General features: G+C 42.0%; 1 protein-coding gene across 2 annotated transcripts in view; it reads right to left on the reverse strand.

Moving 5' to 3' along the window:
- STON2 (stonin 2) overlaps window positions 1–11,151 on the reverse strand; it is a 79,260-nt gene extending 68,109 nt beyond the window's left edge. The window contains exons 1-2 of one of the 2 annotated variants that reach the window (XM_040601524.1): window positions 11,077–11,106; window positions 3,771–3,889 (exon numbers count right to left, since the gene is read on the reverse strand). The gene's annotated coding sequence lies outside the window, so the exon portion shown is untranslated. Of the gene's footprint in view, window positions 1–3,770; window positions 3,890–11,076 lie in introns of both variants that reach the window. The other variant, XM_040601525.1, reaches the window with a different exon arrangement.
- Window positions 11,152–19,032: the final 7,881 nt, after the last annotated feature.

Genomic DNA, 19,032 nt, shown 5'->3' on the forward strand with positions numbered 1-19,032 from the left:
CTTAGGAAAGGGTGGGTGCACGATCGTCACTACTCCTTGTCTTCTCAAGGCCTCCATGAGGCAGGACTCCAAAGCAGCATCCTGATCCCAGAATTCCACACCTGACCATTACATGTGTCACAGATTTTCTTTGCTTCAGGATGGTGAATTTGCAATAGTCACAACTACTGCACAACGCAATGCTACAGTAAGTGACATTCCAATCCATAGTATGGAGAAGAACTGGGTTTAAAAACTGGCTGCTTCTTTCAAACCTGAAAAAGTGAATCATACAAGGAACATGTTTTTCAGAAGAAAGCTCCCACTGAGCACCCTGGTTCGCACATCTGATATCGATGCTTTCATATGTTCTTGTCTAAATCATGCACAGACAAGCTAATTACATGTATTCCATTTACCAAACCCTCCAAAGCTATTGTACTTTACTTGCTGTTGTGATGATTATCAAGGTGTGTTTTTTGTTATCTCACTGACATAAAAAGCATAACATTCTACAATTAATCACCCTTGAACCAACTACGTCACTGCAGCCTGGCATCACCGAAGACAGCCATCAAGAGGTGAACCCAGATCACAAAGGCTTGTTCATATCTATCCTTCTTCTAAACCACAACTAATGACAAAAGAAACAGGGAAGCGAGTGAGCGATCGTAAGCTTACTGGAATATTATGCCGGATGATAAACACTCTTCTAGTAAACACACATCCTGGCTTGTTTGAAACGCCATCCTGTTCTGCCAGGTACTAACATTCCAGCATTGCCTGTATGTGTTGCAACAAATCACTGCTTTACAAATATTCACCGTACAACTCGAAACCAGATCCTGCCTCCATTAGTAAAAAGAGAACCAGCATAATTCTTCCTATGCCTGAGGACTGGTTTCAATTGCACAGATGAAATCAGGGCTTTATCTTCTGAATTACAACAAAGTTCATGCTAGAAGTTAGGTGAAAAATCTGCACTGAAAACAGAGGGCATAATTAGTTACCATCAACCAGCGTCAGTTAAACTCATTTTATACTAAGAAAGCTGGGGGGAAGGGAAAGAAAAAAAAAACACCACCAAAGAAAGAAGTCAAGCCCTCAAACACTAGTTACATTCAAGACAAGGGAGAAACTGGATTCTGTAGACAGAGATGCTTCACTGGAGGCTGTATGCCTACAGAGAGGATAGGCATTCATCTAGCTGAGCTGTGAGTACGCACAAAACGGGAGAACAGATTCAGAGCAGTGAAAAAACCACAGAATCCAACTGTGAAAGCATCAGGAAGACAAGGACTATTGAGGAAGTGATGCAGCCCTGAAAGAGCGAAAAGAAATTTTCCTGTGCTGAATGTCGGCTGGAAAGGGAGATTAGGAACACTGAGCAAGAAAGCAGTTTTCTGTTCAAGCCTTCTTTGTATTTCCATATAACTAACAACCTATATATATATATACACATATGTCTAAATACCTTCTATATAACTGTACTTCTATGTAACATCTTTATAACTTCTAAGCTGTATCAGCAGCACCTTTCCAAGGAATAGATTTTAAAAAGGGATTTTCATTATATATAACAATCTAAAAAGATCTCCCTTATAAAGGCAACCTTAAAGTGTGAGGCTATCTCCCAGTTTAAGGAAGTCCTGCTTGATTATTTAAAGCCAGGCAAAAAAACAGTACTCTGGAAGAGGTATCACAGGGAACAAGCCTGCCCTGGCACAAAATTCCTTGGATGATCCAACTGGTCTTTCCTCGCTTCCAGTGTCTGGGAGAGTCAATTGAGATTATGCAACATAGTGTGACACCAGGACACTGCAGCCCTTCAGGGCAACCCACAAATATCATGTTTGTTGTCACTCTCTATTTTAGACACTCTAAATATAGGCCCATTAGACTTGATGGTGCTGTTAGCTCAGCATGACTACCCCTGTTTCAAAAGGATGAAAAGCAACTCTAGAAAAAAAAAAAAGCTTGAGCAAAGATTGAATTTAAAGGGACACAGTATATACATATATATACATACTACTACAAAAACTATATATGAAATAGAAAAAAAGGTCTTGACAAGTCAATTTCATACACAGTACAAAATAGTTTGTTTGCAACGCTGTTGTCTTTTGTGTCTAATTGTATTTGTCTAATTGTCAAAACAGAGTAAGAATGCATGGTATACTAGCATGATGTAGAACAGAAGGTATGAGAAAGTCCATTTTCTGTTGTTTGGGTTTATAGTTTTGTTTGGTTTCTTTGTTTTTACTAACACAGGCTAATAAGTGGTGTTAGTAAAAACAAATCACATCTCGGCCAGAAAAAAAGCAAACCTGTTTTGTAGTGTTTCTGTCAGCAGGTCCATACCTAGAGAACAGGGTTAGTAAGATGATAATAAAGGTAATATTCATTCCTGAGTGTTGCTTGCTCATCTCTGGAAGGTCACAGGGAACAGAACACAAGAGGTGGCTTTCCTCTGGTGCATAGGAGGAGAGCTCTTTGCTGAAAACGAAGTTCAGAATACTTTGCTTTCTAACTACCAACGCTTTGGCATCATCTGGTTCAGCAAGCAGCAGCTGCTCATCTTTATGGGACTACCCCACTGACAGCTAGCTGTGCCCATCGGACAGCAGGCAACCTTGTACGTTCCAGAAGAGGAATCCAAGATACATTGCCATCCATCTACATGAGATCATGCAAGTGCTGCTGGGGTACACAGTGAGAAGCAGACCCCTGCGGCATATGGAGGCAGCAAATCACTCATATTTTGTTACACACTTGGTATTTTGCTGTGGAAGCTACAAGAGGAGCCATGACAAGTCTGAGTGTCAACAGCAGGAAGCAAGACCAGTTGCACCTCATGCTCAACAGCATGAAATAGTTAATACCAACATTATTGTTGGGAGATGTTCGTCTTTTAATCTGACACAAACGTCCAGTTACAAAGCATTCAGGGTGCTGGCAAATATGCAGTATCATACATTGAAATTCATATGAATCAGCTCCACAGAGTGTATCACAGTCCTTGGTTTCACAGTGCCTGAAATGGCTCAGATAAAGTCACTGCACCAATGCGCTCGTGAGGCTATCAACCAGCAGGTCATAGAATGATTAAGAATTCAAAAAAAGACATGGACAATGGCTAATCACTCAACAGTTGGGGCATATTTTCAAAGTAAACTGTCAAAACTGGAATAGCAGGGAGCACTGCACAGCAGGTACACCGACAGCTGTGCAGACACGCCGGGGAGAAGGTGCCCCGCAGACCAAGCTGTTTGCTGGGGAAGCTTCTGCGAGGGCAGCTCCTCATATACCTGGCTTGAGCCAGTGGTACAGAAGTGCTGTAGGTGTATGTACTTGCACATGGTACATAGAATCTAAACCTAAACAAACTGCTATTTATAGATGAATGAAAAAAACCCCAGTTTTCACACAGAAAAGTGAATGTGATTTGATCTTTCAAAATTCCATTTTTTGAGGATATAGAATAATTTAGCTGGCTACATCAAATCAGTACTCTTAAAAAAAACCCAAACAAATAACAAACAAACAAACCAAGGCAAAACCTACAGTGAGACATTTCACTATTGTTTCCTTCTCAGACAACTAACTACAGTTTCAAATAGCAGACATTTATTCCATCATTAAATCACGTACAGTTTAACTGCATTAGGTGACCAGCTACTATATATATCTGGAAGTATGCTCTACTCACCTACACTTCCAAATTATGCATGTGGAAACTAAAAGAGTAAGACAAAAATCACATGGTATGAGAAATGAACTTATGAACATACTCAGCTCTCAGCTGGACTTGGGTAACGCAGTATCTTTTCTCCCAGATTTTTAGACAAGAATTTCGTTCACGTTACATTTCTGAGCGCTGTCAAACGTTGTGTAATCCAAAGGTAATTTTCTTTAAAGGAAAGCACCAAGTCTGGTTTATGCTTCACCTGTTGTGTGCCATCCATGTGCTTTAGTAGACTAAAAACCCCCCAAACCCCCCCAACTCCAGCCCTCCTTTTCCCACCCAAGCCCCCAGAATTTTAAAGCAGGGTTACTGTTGCCTTGAAGGCTCTGGAGTCTAGTCAGGAAAACAAAGCAGAAAGAACATTATGAAGACATCACTCACGTCATTGAAAAATCGGTATAAAGCACTGCAGACAGAGACAGGTGGTGGGCACTCCGATAAATACTGGCAAGACCTTTAATCATTAAAAAGTTTGGAAACCAAATATCCTTCTCTACACATGCCCTCTTACATAAGGCAGGGCTGCATGTTTGACAGCACGGCTGCTTTCTGAGCCCGCGCTGGAAACACAAGTAACGCGGTCAGGTCACCCCACCTCTCCAGCCAACCCCCTGCAGCCGTAAGCGACCATGGTTATGCTGCTCCTCAGCCCACAACACGTCTCAGCTGCGCAGCACTGTGATATGTGGAAATACCAGTTCACAGCAACATTAACGCAGCACTGCGGCTCTCTTGCCAGCTCTGGGGAAGCTGAGTCCAGCTAACCTTTGGTAAAGCAGACAAATTTTGGAAACGGGATACAGATAACTTGACTTTAGAATATTTGGGATATTTACCTCCCTCTTTCATAAAAGCACAGACCCACAGAGGGACTGGGACTTTCTGTTTCTGTTACCAGGACAGGCGGTGACTCACTGTGGCAGAGTTGTAAATCTGACACCAGCACAATTCACACAGACACAAACAAAAGCGTGTTTGTTACAAACTACTGAAAATTAGCAGAATTAGAAGAATTTCAGGGGGTTTTAAGACAAACTTCCTGAAAAGAAGTGAGTATTGCTTGAAAGTTAGGGCCTGTTTCAGGGTCACTGAAGAGCTTAATGCAGCTGTTTCAGAGCTGCAGCTCCTAAAGATCTCTGGTCACCCTCAATCAGTCTTAGCTCCAAGCATATTCGTATCAATAACCTGGACTGAATACAGGGAGGATTTGCAATCTGAGCACACATATAGTGTGGTAAACTGATACCGCTACCTCCGTTCAGAGAGACTTAGACAATTAAACCGCAGAGGTCAGAGATGAGTTACTTAGGACGGGAAAGCCCAGATCTGCCTCATCTTATTCTACCTCAGTTTTATCCCCTTCAGTGACATTAGATATTCTGGCAGTGAATATCCCCCCAAAATCCATACTCCTATCAGCTAAGAACTTACTCCTCATGCTGAACTCACGCACCTTATACTTTAGAAGGATATTTAGGAACATGCACCAGATGTTTCCACCATATATAATTTTTATACATGGGATATGATTTTTAGCCAGGTAAACATGAGAACTGCAGTGAACAGGAAACAGCGCTGCAAGGATCAGAGCGAAAGAAGCATTTTTGGTGGTAAGTGTCTGTCCTCAGGAGCAGCTAGCAATTAAACAGCAATTAATCATTAAACTTCATAGGCCAAATTCTTCCCTACAGCTGTTCCATTGAAACCACTTCATTAGAAAATAAACTGGCCTTGTGCTGTGGAGCTTGACCAGCTCGAGTTTCAGTTATGCAACTAGTAATACCTTTTCTCATCATCAAAAATGCTTGGTTGTGCTTTTTCCATGCGTTTCCATCACCCACACAACCACAAAAACCACCATGCAGCTCTGTAAAATGGTACCTTCTGTTCACAAGAGGCCCCTTGTTCAGATAGCAAGAGAAGAAAATTACTGCATCGTATACCCACCCCCGTTTTCAAAAGTAAATTAAAGATAATTCTTTCATTTCATTTCACAGCTGGCAAACCCAAGAGCCCACAGAGAGAATTAGTTTCTATAAATATTCATGTCTATAAATGCCAACTAAAACTTGGCCTAAGAGTGCAATGAAAAAAGAAACACAGCTCAGCAAAAGACATCCTTTCTCTCCAGCTCACCAGGCAGGTCTGCTGCCCTTGGACCAGGAGTTCCACTTCGAATGTCTGCTCCAAAGCACGCTGCCTGCTCTTCAAATATTAGGACAGTTTTGTGCTGCTAAAGCACCTTCGTAGGCTCCTGAAGTGTACTGGTCAGTTCCATCCTCTGTTGCAAGCCGAAGGAATTGTGCCAAGACATTTAGTTCAGTTACCTTAATAAAGCAAGATGAATCACATCTCATTTAACACCGGAACCCCAGTTAGATATCTGAGATAGTCACCTGATGCTCTGTTTATAGTCAACAGAAGGAACACACCACCTCCGGAGGATCCTTCGTCTGATCTATTTTCGAAGAGGTGAATCCCCCTCCAGAAAGACTATAGCAATTAACATAGGCTTGCATGTCTTTTTTCACACCAAAATTAAGGCAACTGAATCACAGCCAAAAATAACATTATACCAATACTCTACTTCCCCTTTCACCGATATGCTGTGCTAGTCTAGACCCTCCCCTCTTCCAGGGAGTCTAACTCCCCAAACTCTATAGCACACACTCCTGATCCCACAGAACTTCTATGCAGGGATATATTGTTATTGCCAAAACACCTACACACACACACACACACACACTTTCAGGTTATTTTCCCATGCTGCTTTTTGGCTCCCTCGTTTGGTACTCCTGGGGCTGCTATTTGTTTCTTTCAGGACTCTTTCTGAAGTTTCACTTTGCTCTGTCTTTCCAGCAGGAAATGTCTGCAAGAATTAATATTCAAGATAATTTGTTGTATCTTATATCTTGTTGCATTTTATGCAACAAAACACATCAGTGGCATCACAAGGTGTCTATCCCACGTTCCCTGTCAATATCAAGCAGGGAACCACGCCTTACTCTGCAAAGAATGAACAAGAGACACTTCAGCAGTCGTTTGTTACTTGAAGACTTATTTCTCCTTTCATACAAATGCCCCTGAGCAATATGAGATGAAATCACAAAGTGCTGATTTGAAGTAATGGCACAACTAATGAAGATGTTCCTCTAGCATTCATCTTCCAATAAATAAAAATGTAAATTTCAGGAAAGCCTTACACACATTTCTAGACATTTCACTGCAGTAGACTGACAGACCTTAATGTATCATTGCTGAGAAAATATTTTCATTCATTTTAGGAAATATTTATTGTCAGAAAAGTACCTGTTGAAGGGTTTTCAGGATGAGTAAGCACAAAAGCTCTCTAATGTTACGCTTGCCTTTCATGAACTGTATCTCTATAGAACTGATATTTAAGAAACCTATATATTTCAGTAACTTTCTTTATGAGTATTTTCTATTAATAAGGCACTATTTATTCCCATGGTTATCCAAGGGACACATGCATTGATGCCTTCTCTCAACTTTTTTAACATCATGTTATGATATTTATATTTTCCCTTGTATTTTTTCTGTAAATATATACCAAAGATTGTTACATTTAAAAAATTGGTAACAAGTTGTCAGGATGCTATATCCTAAGTTTACACTAGCAAGCAGTGCAAAACCTTACCCATAGGAGCAGAGCTGTAGGGTGAAACACCTGGCACTAAGGGCAGAGCTTTCACAGCACTTTTTTGTGGCTTTTACTTCCAGTTATTTCCAATCTCATCCTGTAAACTGAATTTGCATTAGCACTTGGAGTACATTAAATGAGCTCCTGGAGTTCTTCTGACTCAGTTTTATCCCAGACAAAATTAGTTTATGTGCTCTGAGATGCAAACTGAAGTGCAGTAAGTGCAAATGATCAGAACATTCATTTCAAGTGCGTTCCTGCTCTAACCAATGCACTAATGTATTTGCATCCATAGTTATTCAGAAAAGAAGGGAATCCTGAAACCCTGATGCTTGTCCCCTGCTACCTCCACAGGACCACATTTTCTCAGTTTTTTCGGTCTCAGTCTCTGAAATTTTACACCCTTGAAGTCTGAAAGAAATAGAGCCTTCCACCCCATTCACCTTATTTGCACATTTAGAAGATGGTAAGAGTTGATGGCAGAAGTCAAGATGTGATTCATAATCCCTACCTGGGAAGCAACCTTATCCATACAGACACCTTCAGATGGATTTCTGGCCCTGTTTAAGATCCTCGCAAAACTTTCACCATCTAAAAGAGGCAAAGATTTAACCCCTAATGTTTCCAGACATATCAGCCGAGCTGTAAGGTTTCTAGTTATGTTTCCTAGGACTCAAATTGGTCTGGTCACAGTTACAGCCATAGTCTTGAAGACACCACATGCTCATACTCAATGCATACAGACAGGCACAGCTTCCTTGAGGTTAACCACTTGTCAAATTATTACATCCATTAGTAGAATTTGCAGTCCTTTAAGAAACCACCCAGCATGGTTGGACTCCAAAGAAAACATATTAAGAAATCAGAGGACAAAAAAAAAATTATCTAATTTTGCCACTGAATAATTTATGATTTTTTTTTATAATGCAACTACCCATTCAGACAAATTGCCCAAGAATTGCCTTCTGAAGGCTCTCCTTTCCTAGCTGACTGCAGAGTAAACTTAAGTAATTAGCTTAGAAACACGCAACTTTCAGATGGCCAACATTACCTTAGAAGATTGCCACCAACACATGAATCATTATAGTTCTATAGCTTATTTTCTGATTGTTATTTTTTTCTAGCTTTCCAACTTTCAAAAGGAAAGCTAACATTGTTGCAAAGCTTCTGAGGATAAAACCTTTACTTTCAGTCTGCCTTTAAGAACAGGGCTTTTCAACAACTCAAAATGCACTTATTCTGCTAGTTTATTGGCAAAGATCATGACAGGTGCTTTGTCCAAAGCCTCAGTGCAGTGCTCGGGCTAAAAGATGCATGAAGAAAGGGTACTACCAGGAGCAAAACGTCAAAGCAGAAGAAACCACAAGCTGTGATCTTGTAGCTGATGCCACCTTGGCAACTGCCTCATTGACTGGAAAAGTCACCATTTTCACAACACTGGCAACAGAAGCGTTGCAGAGCAGAACATCTTGAGAGATTTGTGACACACACAGATACCATTTCTCATCTTCATTTGCTGATGCTGACTTCAGATAGCTGAAAATAAAGGACTCTATGAACATGATGTATTCAGCCCACTCATGGTATGGTTTTAACCCTCTCAGAGTCTGGGTTTCTCAACCAGGGAACTGTACCAACTGCTGATTCTTAACAAGATAGCTGCAAGGTAGCCACAAACAAGGACTGGAGATGGGGAGTTAGCCACTATTGAGATGTAGCTGTTGCTTTGTTACTTTGTGCCCCTTGGACTGTTATCTAAATCAACCACACAGCTGAGTTATCAACTATGCCACTGATGTAGCAAGGGATTCAGGGAACTCAGGTAACAGAGAGATTGGCTGTTAAAGACCAAGGTATGCTGTTAAGTCCTTAATGATAATTAAGGACATGAATTGTGAGAGAGTACAGCTAGTCAGAATTGAGATACAGTGCAAATTGCAAGAGCAGGAAAAAAGCTGACTTTTCTCTCTACTGGAAAGTTTAATGGTCATGCTCTTGATGGCATTCATATTTTTAAAATAATTTAAAAGCTACAACTATAAAAAAGCAGCAATCACTAAAGTTGCCAGCTGTACTCCTGTATCTAAGGAAACTCTGCTTGGGAGTTACTGCTACTTGCTTTGTACTTGAGATCTGCTTAGGGGTAACATGAAAAGCCTTTACTGTTATACCAAAAAAGTCAAAGATTTACCTGACAGAAGCATGACATAACAGATTAAGCATAATTCGCGGCGAATACAGCTTTATGTTATAATCAATCAAACCTGAAAATTCCTGGAGAAGAGAGAACCTAGCTATTTGGAAACTAAATAATTAGGAAGGTCATAAGTGTTGCATAATCCCATGTAATGCATCTCACTGGAGATGGGGAAAACCACTCTCCAAGCTGCTTCGTGATAACACAAACTTGGCTTACCAACGTAAACGTGTTTATGGGGAAAATATTAAGGCAAAGTTCAGAGCTCGCTTGTCTGCACGGTATGTTTCAATCATGTCAGCAGAGAAAAAAATAAATAAATAAAGGAGAAATCAGTCATGTTGTCACAATTAGCAAACATAAACATTTTGCAACCAACCTGTAGCTTGAAATTTACTTGCCCAAACTAGTAAGTTTACAAAACGCACGTTCCACGGCAGACAAGAATGATTCACAGCCGATTCACAAGAAACGCAACGTCTGCCCGGTTTTTGCCTTGACAATACTAAAAATGCCCTCACACCGATACTGTGGAGTTGTTGCCAGGATAATTCCCAGCGAAAGGCGCGACCAAGCCGGGGAAGCGGGGAGCTGTAAGGCATCGCCCCTGCGTGTCAGGCACCCAGCGTTATTTCCCCCCCCCCCTCCCCCCACTCGTTTCTCTCTGAAAAACTGAAGTCTGAAAAAGGATTAAACCATGGGGGAAGAACAAAATAAATAAACCAGAAAAGCTGAGTCTGATCATAGGCAATTGGTTAACGAGACAACAAAAACCAGCAGAGAAAAGCCGAGCTGCAGCACGGAAAGGGTATTTCGTCCACGAACCCGGCAAACTCCCAGGGAAGGGGCTGCCTGGCCGTACAGCAACACAAAAACGCACTTTGCACGGAAACGTGCCGGCTGAGCCTTTTAACCCCCAATTTACACAGCGCAGACCCACGCACGCCAGCCAGAGGAGCGGCGGCTCCCCCTCGCCCGGCGCTATCCCAGCCGCAGAAACCCGTTTCACAACCGGCGCGATTCCGCGGACCGGTGAAAAGAAAACCCCAGCCCGGAGTGCCGGCAGGGAGGGCGGGGGGGTAGGTGGCCACCGGCAGCTTGCACACGCCGCGACGGCCCGTTAACCCCTCGGCGGCCGCTGCCAGGCGGGGAGCGCTGCCGCGGGGGAAGATGGCCGGGGGTTGCTAGGCTGCCTGCCGTAAACAGCCTGCACCGCGCCGGGCGCCGGGGGAGGCTGCGAGGGCCGGGGGGTGCAGCAGGGGCCGGCCGGGAGCCCCGGCCAGGGAAAGGCGCCGGAGAGCCGAGGCGAGCCCCCAGCGCCTCAGGGGAGCGCCGCAGCGAGCTCCGCGAGGGGGGCAGGCTGCAGCCCCAGCTCCGGCACCTGCCTTCGCCTCAGCTTGCCTCAGCTCCGGTCGCCCCCCCGCCCGGCAGCCCCCTTCCCCGGCTGCCAGGAAGGGAAGCGCGGGGCCGCGCACCCCCCCCCGCGGAACCTACCTGCGGAACCGCTCCGCGGGGCGACGCTGCCGCCGGCCGCGCTGGCGGACAGCGCGCTGAGGGAGGCGGTGGCGGCCCGCCCCCCCCGGGCAGCGGCAGCGCGGGGCCGCCGCCATTGGGCGCTGCCTGGCGGCGCGGGGCCACGGCGGCGCCCCATTGGCCGAGGGCGGCCCGCGGGGCTGGGCGGGAGCGGGCGGCCGGCGCTGAGGGAGCCGCGGCGGAGGGCTGAGGGGACGGCGGCCGCTCCCTCGCCGCCCGCCTTGGCCCGGCCCGGTGGGGTCGGGGCCTGCGCTTACACACGCCCGAGTCAGCGCTGTCGCCAGCCTCAGGGACAGCCGCCTCGGAGAAACGCAGCAACGTGTAGGTGAAAAATTATAATGCGAAAAAAACCACAAACCCCAAAATCGTTTCGCTGTCCGTGCGTGTGTGTGTGTGTGTCACTCAACCGGCATTTTCATAAATAGCGTCGTATTTTTGTAAATTTGTTTGCATTTATTTATTGGCAACTGACCATTTTGTGTTCCCACTTTCAATAGAAATTAATAGGCGTCTCCATCCTTCCCTCAGACCCTGATGAAGCCCACAGACCACCAAATACCCCTGTAGTGCGTATTAGTAGTTGATTTTAACTTAATGTTTAAAAAACTAACTGCCATGTCTGTAACCCAGACCATTTTCAAGCCGTAGTAGCATTATATATAGTATACTATATATGTAGTAATACTGTAGTGGTATTACAGTATTGCTATATACTATAACATACAGTATTACTAGCAATGTACATCTGAAACACTACTCTTACTTCTGCCCTCAAAGATCTCAGGCTGCAACTTGCACATGCCAAGATATTTATGGAGGCTTTAATTTCTAACCCTACTACAGCTTCAAGGCTTCTGCTGCCAGGCGGGCTGTGGGGGACAAACGCGTGCATCACGCCTACGGTGGCGAGCGAGCGCAGATGGGTACATACGCACCCTCGGCACATCAGGGAGCGACTCGGGATTGCTGGGGAAACGTGTCACCAAAGAGCTTCCTAGAAAAGTGAAGCCTGCAAGCTGAGAAATGTTAGTAACCTTAACAGCTGCATGACGTTATCGTAACAGCCTTAATTAGTAGTGTGGGCTGACTGTCAAGGGGAAAAAAAATGTACACAAGTGTATCTCTTCCAGGTGAACTGGTTAGAAAGTGCTCTTGTAAAACACTGGGAAAATCTCAAATGGAAAGCGCAAGATAACCACGCGATTATAACTGGTGACACACTCGGCTGCTGCGCGTAGCCGGTTCATCTGATTTTGTCTTGACGGAGCTTCCAAAGGGGTCTGAAGGTTTAGAATTGGTGCGTGCTGATCTGCGGACATGCATGAAGCAGCACACCGCCACCCCAAGGAAATACCAAAGCCTCCGGGGTACGAGGCGGGGGTGGGGGGGGGGTGGGGGGGCGGAAATCTCCGCTGGCACAAAACACTGACACGAGTGCCAGCTAGAGGTGGTTGCGAGAAGATAACACACAACTCAAAAACGCTCCCCAACAGTAGTCGTAGGTCATGCATAGTGTTATCCAGCAGTATAAAAAGCCGATTTCCCAAACCAAACTAGGGATTCAAGGCTGGTAGCTGTACTCATTTACACGTGTAAAGGTTAACTACAACACAAGGACACCGGGGAGTTCTGCTCAAGTACAACCCGTGTCTTTGTTTCTTCTCATAATTATTTTATGAGCCAGGAGAACTACAGATCAGTTTCCCAGTTGTTTCCCTCTATCTTCCCCATCTTTAATAAATCCAGCATGCAGGATAACATCATCGACCTCCAATGTGCTGGCCTGGGAGAGATCCTGACTAGAAAAAGACTCCAAGGCCATCAACCCTTTCCTGGTTTCGGTCAAGTCCTGAACCCCATTTTTTCTTTTCCTTTTTTTCCCTCGTTTATTTTCTGAATAGCAGCATCAGGATCAGCCATTACAGAGTAACTCTTCCCAACAGTGCTATGACCCTGTAGTCACAAAGGCAGCTACAAATGCTGTCACAAAACAGTCCAACAGTGGCAGTGGTTACTATATCTTGCATCACTTAAGCATACAGTATGAAATTTCATCGATCAGGTTGTAATTAAGACTCAGCACCAGAAATACAAGTTACGTTTTCCATCTGTGCTGTCTTTTTCCCCACCAAGCATGTTGACTAATAACCTTTAGATAGTTTAGAGGTTTAGGAAAGGGATGTTTCTTCATTTAAAAACTCATTAAAGGCAAAAGGCTTGCACATAATGTATTGCTCTTTTAGCACTTTTTCCTCTTCTTAAGCTGGCTGTAAGCGCTAATTACTTTTGCTGATATTAAGTAAACTGCAGTTGTATTCAACATCCTTTCAAAATGGGGAGGAGGGGGAAGATGATTTAGAACATTTGGTTCTCTTAAACTATTTATTCCATCAAAGTTATTACACCATTACCACAGCATCAGACAGCTCTGTTTGACATCATTATTATATTTGGACTTGTAAGAAATGTTTACTTTTTTGTTTCTGAAATACTTTTGCTATTAAGATCTAGAATGGAGGAGCTAGCATGTGACAGATTCTTATGTTTTCCTGAGTCTTCTCAGAATTAAAAACACAGAGAACACTTTTGGTCAGCCCTGAAGCAGTCAGGCAGTTGGACCAGATGATTGTTGTAAGTCCCTTCCACTGAAATATTCTATTCAGAATATTGGATATTGTCAGAACGTTTCACTATTTCAGTATTCTGGCATCAAGAGTCAGAAACAAAGGTACTCTATTTCAATGCTTGCACATTAAATTTCTGGTGGAAAACTGCTATTCATACAATAGAAAGGGAAGCAAGAACATATTCAAACTTCGTTCTCCCCAAAGTAAGGAGAGGAAGAATTATTTTTTTTTTTTTAATCAAATACACTCCAGAGAGTCTGGTTTGCCCACTTCAAATATTTTGGATTTAAAGAACAAAAATTATGTCACTCCATTTTCTAGAATATGACATAATGGTGCATATTAACCATAAAAATACAGCATTCTATTGCAAGTATTCTGACCTATGTTGAAAATATATTTATGATGGGACTCTAAAGGGTTTGAGCATGTGAGTTCATAACTATAAATACAGGTACTGAATAACTAAAGGCTAGAACAATCCTGATTTTAATATATTTTGAATATAGACATCACCTGACTTTTTGTTCTTTCAACTTGACAGTTAGGGGTTTTAACGTTAATATTTCATTATAAAGACAATATCAATAATTCATTACATCTTGAGAAACTCTTAATCATGCTACCTTATTCTAACATGAAACAATGATTCTCATGCAAGCTTTACTGCAGATTTAACTGAAATCATCAGTTAACAGAATTCAATGTATTTCATTGTATTAAATGAAGTGAGGAATCGTGATTTAATCCTTCATGATATCGCAACAGAGGCCCAATTCAAAAGTGTACAGAAGCACTTCCAGAACTTTTTATCCATCTGGACCCACTTCCATGATGAAGTCTGTACTTCACATACTTCTTTATGCCTATCACAAAGTACAGCCTCACAGGGGTGTTTGTTCATGTGTGCTCCTCTGCCCATGGGTTGATATTGACACAACACAAAGAGCAGTAAGAGAAAAATAAATGCCTTGTGCCCAAAGATTGTTTGCTTAGCTTCCTTACCTCATACACATGTGGATGCACACAAACAGACTTTGCTTCAGCTGACACAGCCGAGCCTGAAACATCACGCGTCAGGAGAGAACTGTGTGTTTCGCCTATGGCAAGACTAGTTTGAAACCAATAGCTCTGGGACAAAGACACTGTCTCCAGCATGGTGGGTCATCACCTTCATTTCCTGTTCATAGACTGGGCATTTTCCCTAAGGAAAGAAATTGCTCAGGTGTCTGGGTACCTTTGCTTTGCCATGTAACAGCAAACCAATGCAATCAGTAGCTGCAGAGCATATTCTGCCAGCAATGCGAGTAAGTGAAGAGTTTGTAGAACAGCAGTGCTAGGAGTGTTATGGCTAGTGGAGGAATCTGAAAGCATCAAATGCTTAATGTGAGAAGCATATGCAGAGTTAAAGACCTATCAAACATGTTCATTTATGTAATTTGAAAACTTCCTTTTCTGTAGCTGCAAGATTTGGCATGTAGAAATTCTGAGCAGACAGTGGAAATGAGTATTTTGTCATGCTTACATAAGGAATAGTATTTGAAATTTACAGTCTATCTTTTGTTCTAGCATCTTTCACAGTATCAAAGAGAAGACTAATGAGACACTAATGTGAAATGTTAAAAAAGAGGATTTTTTTAAAAAATATTTTTTTTTAGTTTACTTCTCTGTTCATTTTCTGTATTTACCATAGATTCTTCAGTTTTCAGCCAAAGGATTATTTGCAAACTGTTTGCTCTAAATATGAGAGCTGTATTCTATGGTGCTGAACTAGCATCACCAGAAACATTTAAAAGTATTTCCTATCGATCTATCTTTTGGAACCAAACTGACAAACATAGTGAGGAGCTAACCTTTGGGGGCTTGTAAACTCAAAAGTAATAATTAGGCCCCAAAACAGTAACAGAAAGAAATTTTATATGTGCAAAATAATATAAAGTTTTTCTGTCTCTGTGGGGCTTTTCACTGAATATGCAAGAGATACCAGAGTAAGCAAACAAAGTTAATAAATTGCACTCGCTAAAGTGTTTGTTAGTTGAGAGGTAATAAATGAAAGCAGGTAGTACATGAAGCAACCCTTCTTCCTGCTCTATTTTGAAAGGTTCCTACCTACCTGCACCCTCTTCCTTCCACAGAGTAAAAGATCAGACTCCTAGTAGGAAACAGAGTAAGGCTGTTTGTTTAGCAAAGGGGCAGAAAAAGCCAACACAGCTGCATGCAGTGAGATCACCACATTTATCTCACTGGGTCTGAATTCTCTTACTGCAGTCACCTCCCTTCTGTGCAATGTTTCCCAGGTTTCAACAATCAAGTCAGATTTAAACTTATTTGTAAGAGACATGAAATCCTTTAGTTACCCACTTACATTTAACACTACACTCTGGATTCCACAGGAAAATGTATACGTACTTTGGTGTGGGTGTTCCTCCTAATGGACTATGCAGTCCTATAATCAACGTGATGAAAACCAGAGATGAAACTAAATGGAACCTGGAAAGAATTAACTCAAGTCCTCTCGATCTTACAGCACCAGTAATGAACGTAATCAGCTACTGGAAAACTCACCAAACATGTAGATTTTCAAGCCTTTAGCCTTTGAATTCAAAGGTGGATGATTCTCCAAGAAGTATCATTTTATTATCCAAAGTTATAAGCCTCAGAATGGGACATGCCACATGATTTATTTGTTAGTTTTAACATTAGCTAGAATAATGACTTTAGGGTCTACGAAATGTATTTGATCTGCCCCCCTCCCCCAATCCATTTTTAATACTAGTAATGCAGCAAGCTTTTCCTTTAAACTTGTTGTTGAATAGACCTGGGGAAACTTTCCAAATAAAGTTTTATTTAGAAGCACTTAAAATGCCATTAATTAATGGAATTTCAGTATATAGCAAAGTCCAGAACCTACTGGACATAAAAAAATACTGTAAAATATTGTAAAATACAGATTTCAAGTTATTTGGATAGCTCAAATATTCCATCAAATAGTCTCAGTGAAGAAGTGATTTTAAAAGACATCTTTGTCACATGTTGCTAAACATTTTCACTTGCTTTAGTTGGAAAGAATTTGTACTTTAAGAAAATCTGGATTGAACTTTGCAGAAGTAGCCAGTCCTGGAAGCTATGCCCAACCAATCCACGTTTTATCTGTGCATAATAGCGCAAAGTGTGTTGCAAGGCAGACTAGTGTGACGGAAGGTTGGTGGATATACATACTAAAAAAGCTTTAACAGTCCAGGGAAGGTAATTCTTTACCAGGTCTTTCCAGAAGCTACAGTGATTTTTGATTTTGGAATTCTGCTCTGCAAATACATGAGAAATGAGAGTACTGAATTATTTCATTTTGATAAGTAAGTTTCTGAAGCTCCTGCAACCACTCCTTTCTCTCTCAATGTATATGTGTGTCTATATATATATACACACACACGCATACATACATCTCTAGATACACACACACATCTTCCCACGATGTGACAATGACTAAAAGTGTGGAAGTTACTTCTTTCCTAATCTTTGAGATCTAAAATACTTTTTAGCAAGTCCGAGTCACCATTTAGCGTCTGGTGCCACCTTGTGGCTGCAAACACATATCGCAGGTACAAGGTTTTTTGCAGCAAAAGCCATTAATTAGAAGTAATAAAAAGAGAAAGATTTTAAGTATTGAATCGTGTACAGAAATGGAGCTATATTCATAAACAACAGATGGCAAATGGAACATCTGATTTTGCAGTACAGTTTATGCCTATGTTTAGGAGGAGGGATCGGTATGAAGAAAAACAAGCATGGGGGAAAAAAAAGAAAAAAAAAAAAAAAAAAAAAGGAGGAAACGGGGAAAATGCCTGACAGCAGAAATGGAGAAATATAATTTAAGTGTCTTGCGAGACAAAAATTAATATTATGCCAAATTATTTTCAAAAATCTGGAATTGCAACTTGTGTTATGTGGAAAGCCCAAAAAGTGGGGTAGCAAAGAAATAAAAAATGTGAGCAACTTATCCCTTAAGTGGAGGTCTGCCTGAATGCTGCTGCACTCAGCAAAGCTTACCAAAACAAGCAGCAGCGGCACTGATACCTTTCAGGGTAAAAACATTCTGTCTGTGACTCGCTACAGATTTCAGTTACTGTGCTGTGGAGCTTAAATCACATTTACCTCTTGCTACATGAAAGGCAACTACAATGGTGCTCCATCTCCACTTATTTTTCTCTCTGAAAACAAAAATTAAGCCTATACATTAAAGTATTCATCACCTGGATAGATGGTACAGCACCCCCCTTCAACATAGCTTTGGAAGAAAGTAATTTACAAGTCTTCTGTATTTTTTGTTGCAGAATACAGTGATTTTTCCTCAATTATTCCTTATAAAAACAGGAATTGAAGTCAGATTTCAGAAATGCTATTAAGCTCATGGTCATTTAGAGATGAGGAAGAATTTTTTGGCATTATACCAAATAACACATTCTAATGAAGCAGGTGCTGCAGGTTTGCAAACTATAATTTTAATATTTTAATTTTAAATGAAGTCATTTAGACTTAGCAGAATAAAACAACGTAAAAAACCCCAATAAAAACAGACAACCCAACAACCAAGCCACAAAACCAAAACAAATATATGAGTTATCAATGAACATTATTCAGTGGCTTCTTTTTAATAAACTAACCAACCAACCACAACAAAAAAAATCCCAATACAAAAAACCCACCCACAAACTAAACCCAAACCACACCTTCCCACCGCAACCCCCCCAATCATTCATAAACCTGGTACTCCGTTCCAACCGTAGCAAACAACTCCCTATTGACCACAGGCTACAAGTAAACCAAGGTTTTTGGCACTTCTGACCCCATCTCACTTGAGCACATCAAATATCAAGCCAGCAGCTCTTTTGGAAGGTGAGGGATGCCCTCACTACACTAAAGCTACATTAGTCAGACTGAAGCTGGGTTTAGTACCTGCAGTTCCTACCTGCAACAGGTGCTATTGGCAGCAGCAGAAAACGTGGGAAGCCTCCAAATACTTCAGAAAACTACATAACATGGGCTGATAACCGAGACAGTTCCCTTATTGGTGCCTTCCATAGCCATTACCATTGCTCCCTCACTCTCCTTGTCCCTGTTTTCTTCCAAATCAACACATTGGAAAGCAAGGCAATATAATACATTTATGAGAGAGGACTCGCTCCCAACAGGTGGAGCCTGAAGGGATGAGTGGGTTGGAAAAGGCCTGAGAAGCAAGCAAAATTGGCAGTTTGGAGTAGTCTCTCCCCCAGAATGTTTCTAGTCACTGTAT

Source organism: Falco naumanni, chromosome 7, assembly GCF_017639655.2.
Source record: "Falco naumanni isolate bFalNau1 chromosome 7, bFalNau1.pat, whole genome shotgun sequence".
Taxonomy (NCBI): Eukaryota; Metazoa; Chordata; class Aves; order Falconiformes; family Falconidae; genus Falco; species Falco naumanni.